This window comes from Anolis sagrei, chromosome 1, assembly GCF_037176765.1.
Source record: "Anolis sagrei isolate rAnoSag1 chromosome 1, rAnoSag1.mat, whole genome shotgun sequence".
Taxonomy (NCBI): Eukaryota; Metazoa; Chordata; class Lepidosauria; order Squamata; family Dactyloidae; genus Anolis; species Anolis sagrei.
The window spans coordinates 218,582,878-218,588,877 of NC_090021.1; positions in this window are offsets into that span (position 1 = coordinate 218,582,878).

Genomic DNA, 6,000 nt, shown 5'->3' on the forward strand with positions numbered 1-6,000 from the left:
GACCCACAATTGGAATAGTGTAGGTCTATTGAACATGGCTCTCAAAACAAAAGTGATTTGAAACCAATTAACCAAAGATACTGTTAATTCGAGACATGAACCAGTCAGGGCCAGCTAACACCTCCTAACAAAGGATTCCCCCAGGCAGGAATCAGCCAGGCTTTAAAGCTGCAAGGCTTTGCAATACTAATCAAAGTGGTTAATTGCAACATTCACACTTACCTCCAACAGAAAAAGAGTTATTTCTCCCACTCTGGACATTTCACAGGTCCCTTGCTTAGTTTCCAATATACCTCACAACTTCTGAGTGTGCCTGCCTAAATGTGGGCAAAACCTCAGGAGAGAATGCTTCTGGAACATGGCCATACAGCCCGGAAAACTCACAGCAACCCAGTGATTCCGGCCATGAAAGCTTTTAACAACACCTTGATACTGATCCTATTTCAGGCCAGGAGCTGTTTGGTTATCAGTATGGGAGTGGTCTCAGCAGCAACAAGCTTAAATCTAAACCTTTATTTGAAACACGAACAAAGCCTGAGGGAAATGTCATGTAAACTAATGTCCACAAATAAGTCTGAACGTGTTAAATAGATCTGCTTCATTTCCCCTGTGTTTGTAATGAGATTCATTTGGTAAACAATTTGTTTCCTTGCTTAGTTCTCTGTTTTAGGTCTGGCTCACTTATCAAAGGGATATTTTATTAGCTAACTTAATATACAGATATATTACAATGTCACATTATGCTTTTCAGTAACACCACAACTGCATAAAAACTGGCCAGCTTATTGTGTTTATTAATTAACAGACAGGTTTCTTGAAAATCAGAGACATGCTAATAATAATAATAAGCTCGTTTCCACAGAAAAATATCATATACTTTAACAACAGGAATCATTCTTGCTATTTCTTAATATGTATTAAAATAATACATGTTAACCAGCTTCTTAAATGAATGAGGACAGAAGAAATGAGATTCCTGATTTGCCCTGTGCTTGATCATTTTGAAAACTTTTTAAGGGATTATTTTAAAGTTTTAGGTTGACACTGCTGTTTTAGAGTCACCGTGGATAGAGGATTTTTGGTGCTCCTTAATGTGAAATGCTATTATTTTACAACATTATCGCTTAGTTCAGTGGTTCTCAAACTTGTGGGTCCCCAGGTGTTTTGGCCTACAACTCCCAGGATTCTCAGCCATTTTACCAGCTGTTAGGATTTCTGGGAGTTGAAGGCCAAAACATCTGGAGACCCACAGCTTGAGAAACACTGGCTTACTTGTTAAATAATGGAACCCCACACTGTATATTCAGAAATAAATCTCACCACATTCAATGATACAGGAAACTGGGCAGAGAACTGCAGACAAAGTGCTGCAAAATGATTTTAAGGTTCTGAAACTATTACTATCAATTCAGTCAGATTTTGCTTGGCTGCCTTCCAAGTCATCCCTGCTGCGTGATACTGATTACTGGCCATGCATGTCACTTGATTATGTTTTGCACCTTGCTAAATGAGGATACAAAGGTTTAATTCCCATTCTTTCATAGAAGATTTGCATATTTAATTTCCTGTGTTGCTGTCTTGAAAAAACATGCTTTTGTTATGGCACGCTGTTTCATAGCAATATATGGTAGTTAGTCCACAAAAACAATGTCCAGAGTGGTTTCATAGAGACAGAAGTCGACAACACCAGTTACCAGACTTAGCAGCAGCAGCTAAACATTTTGTCCTGGTGACCACTGTAGGGAACTTCTAGTATGTTGTTGTGATTCTTGTGTGCTCTCAGGTCATTTTTGACATATGGGGTTTTCCTGGCGAGATATATTCAGGGGAGGTTTGTCACTGAACTTCCATAGAAACTTGCCCAAGTTCGTCCAGTAGGTTTCCATAACTAGGTGGGGATTTGCACCCTGGTTTTAGTCCAACTCTCAGGCCACTACAGTACACTGGCTCTCACCTCTAGTGTAATTCACCACAAGTATTGTTTAAATAAACAAACAAAAAAAGCAAAATAAAAAGGAAGATCCATTGCACTTTTTGGATCAAACTGGGCAGTGGAATATTGGTTTCACAAACCATGCTCCTTTTTTTAAAAAAAACCCCTTGGACTACTCGGTCGGGAACACAGGCATAGGTTAGAACAGGCATGGGCAAACTTGTGGAACCGACCAAGAGGCCCAGGCCAGAAGGGAGGGCAGCCAGGCTTGCTCTGGATGGGGCCGGCTGGGAGGGAGAGGGCCTGTAAGAGGGTGGGGCCAGGACAGGGCAGGTCAGTGCCTGGGTCATCCTCAGGTTGTCCTCCTGGCATAAGGATGGGATGGCCTTATGTCAGGAGGAAAACAAGACATGCAGTGACTGCCCCGATCCTCCTCCCTGATCCTACTCCCCCAATCTTCAACATTATGCTAGGAGGAGAGTGAGACAGGAATGGCTGAAAGTGCTCCAGAGGGCTCTCACATGCTGCGTGTTTTTGGTCACCTTTAGATTCAGTTTAGTTATTTGGGGTGCTGATTCATAAAATTGCATTGGATAGAACACATCAGCTCTAGTTTCTGATACAGGACATGTGCCATCCAGTAGTCACCACTTTTTTGCCCACGGAAAACCATATTTAATAAGCCTCGGCACTATACGAGGATTTCACAAGACCAGTTGTTCTCGTTGCAATGGTGTAGTAATAGTGAGCCCATGAACCATATTTCAGTTCTTGTAGGCCACTGGTGGTCCACAGACCACAAGTTGGGAACCACTGGTGGAAACAGATTTCTGACTTAAGTTGCTACATAGAAAAAATAATGCTATGTCTCTAGTCTGACAAGTTTATTTCCATCTTCCCCTGCACTATTTGTTTAATGCACTAGATGACAACAGCACCATGTTAATGAAATACCCCAAAAAAGGACATAAAAGAAATTTTATACCACATTCTTCTCCTCCAATGGGACTCAAAGTGGCTTACAAGAATTTAAATCAAAATTTGGCTAAATTATGTTATGCCTACTTTTTAAAAAAAATGAAAAACTCTATGAAAAAGAGCATTGTTAAAGCAATTTAAGGGGCATTTAAAGTATTAAGAAGCACAGAGCACCATGTTGAAAACAATGTTCTATCGCATGTAAGAGCCAAAGACTTGCCTAAACAAAAAGTGTTGGCTTGCTAGCAGAAAAAGACTGCTGGGTGGGTGTGTTTCAAATGCACTTCCCACAAAAAGGATTTACACAGCCTGTGAGTGGTTTCCCCCAAAGTGTTTTTCACCAAACCATCACCATCACTACTATCATTTCTACTCCACTTTTCTCCCAGGACTGGGACCCCAAAGCAGATACCAAACATGCTATATTGGTGGAGCTTAGAGAAAGCCCTCCCCCAAAAATCTTAAAATTCAGAGAGACAGGATATTTCCTGTAGTCTGGACACAAGCCATGTATAGCTTTAAAGATCCTCATTAACACTTTGAATGGTGCCCAGAAAGCGCCAGTGAGGCTATTTCAATAAGGAGTTATATGTTCCCTACAACCAGGCCCAGTAAGCCACCATGGCTGATTGCATTTAATTTCATATTTAGTGTTCAAAAATCACTGCTGGGTTCTCTCCATATCAGTTAGCAGCACAATATGATTGAAAGGTTGAAACTGGTATGGAAAGGCTACCACCGTGCATTTATTTACTTGTTGCTGTCCTTCTGACACTCTACATCGAAGGTGAATTGAGAAAGCATAACCCTACTTGTTCTTTTGGATGTTTCTGTGCACCATGGATCCTACAGTCCTTCTGGATTGACTCTGGCAAATGTGAATTGAGATCAAAATTCATGCACTTACAGGGCAATGCTATGCATCTTTATATAGAAGTAAGCCTCACTGTGTTCAGTGGGACTTACATCTTAGTAAATGTAATTAAGTTGCTTATTTATTAAGTAAGAGCCCATGTGACTAGAATTTCAAGTTGAACAAGGTTCAAATCCTTACTCAGCCATAGATGCCCACGAGGTGGCCTTGAAGAAGTCGCACTCTCACAGCCTAAAGGGAAAGTACTGACAAATTTCCTCAGAAATAATCTGACCAAGAAAACCCCAGAATTGGAGCCATCATAAGTCAGAGTCAATTCAAAAACATGTAATAACAAAGTGTACTTAGGGTCACCTGGGCATTAGTCAAAGCAGTTGGGCTTCAGAAAAATTGGCCTGAAGACACTGATGTTGAAAACATTTCTAGATGGTACAAAGATGTGTCATTCCTAATCCAAAAACATATTCCTGGAAGACCACATGAAATCACACAGCGGGCTGAATTCAATCCATGGTCCTTGAGATTGACACAGATGGAAAAGGGATATTTAGGGTGTGTCTACTTTGGGAGTTGTAGCATAACAAGGCCTTTACCCTTTTCTGCCTAGGCATGCTGGAGCCTCACCAAACCAGAACACTGGGCCAGGGCAGTTCAAGTGGTATCATTACCTTTAAAGCCCTAAACCAGTGTTTCTCAACCTTACGAATGCCGTGACCCCTTAATACAGTTCTTCATGTTGTGGTGACCCCCAACCATAACATTATTTTCATTGCTATTTCATAACTGTAATTTTGCAACTGTTATGAACCACAATGTAAGTATCTGATACACAGGATGTATTTTCATTCACTGGACCAAGTTTGGCACAAATATCCGATATGCCCAAATTTGAATACTGGTGGGGTTTGATGGGGGATTGATTTTGTCATTTGGGAGTTGTAGTTGCTGGGATTTATAGTTAACAATCAAAGAGCATTCTCAACTCCATCAATGAAGGAATTGAACTAAACTTGGCACACAGCACTCCCAGAAAATACTGGAAGGGTTTGGTAGGAATTGACCTTGAGTTTTGGAGTTGTAATTCACCTACATCCAGAGAGCACTATGGACTGAAACAATGCTAGATCTGGACCAAACTTGGCACATATACTCAATATGCCCAAATGTGAACATTAGTGGAGTTGGGGGGGGGGGTCAACATTTGTATGTTGCAGTTACTGGGATTTATAGGTAAAGGTAAAGGTAGTCCCCTGACATTAAGTCCAGTCATGTCTGACTCTGGGGTGTGGTGCTCATCTCCATTTCTAAGCCGAAGAGCCAGCGTTGTCCGTAGACATCTCCAAGGTCATGTGGCCGGCATGACTGCATGGAGCACCGTTACCTTCCCGCCTATTGATCTACTCACATTTTGCATGTTTTTGAACTGCTAGGTTGGCAGAAGCTAGGGCTGACAGCGGAAGCTCACGCCGCTCCCCGGAATCGAACCTGCGACCTTTCGATCAACAAGCTCAGCAGCTCAGTGCTTTAACCCACTGTGCCACCAGGGGCTCCATACTGGGATTTATAGTTCATCTAAAATCAAAGAACATTCTGAACCCCACCAACGATAGAATTGGACCTAACTTCCCACACAGAAACCAACAGAAAATACTGTGTTTTATGATGGTCTTTGGCAACCCTTCTGACACCTTCTTGTGACCCCCCCCCCGGGGTCCCGACCCCTAGGTTGAGAAATGCTGCACTAAAAGGTTGCACTAAAACCGCATCTCCAGATATAAGCCTGCCCATGTGCTACAATTGGCAGAGGAGGCTCTGCTCTCAGTCCCACCCCTACCTGGTGGGAACGAGAGATGGGGCCTTCTCTGTAGTTGTTCCCCACCTCTGGAACTCCCTCCCTAAGGAGATCAAATTGCCCCCCTCCTTCCTCTCTTTCCAGCACAAGGTCTTTACCTTTTTATGTTCACAAGCATACAGAGAGGAGGACACACAGAACATCTGGCACAAATATAATGGAAACGGAATATAGAAATGGCATGCTACTTTGGCTTTTACATTTTATATTTTTATTAGTTCTAATTTTAGGTCTTGACCTTCAATGTTTATTTTTCAAATGTAATTTGAGTTGTGTCATGACTAATTTGTTAGGACATTACTTGTGGTTGTTTAATAAGTTTTATTTGATTTATGTTGTTTGGTTGTTTCAATTTTGGTTACA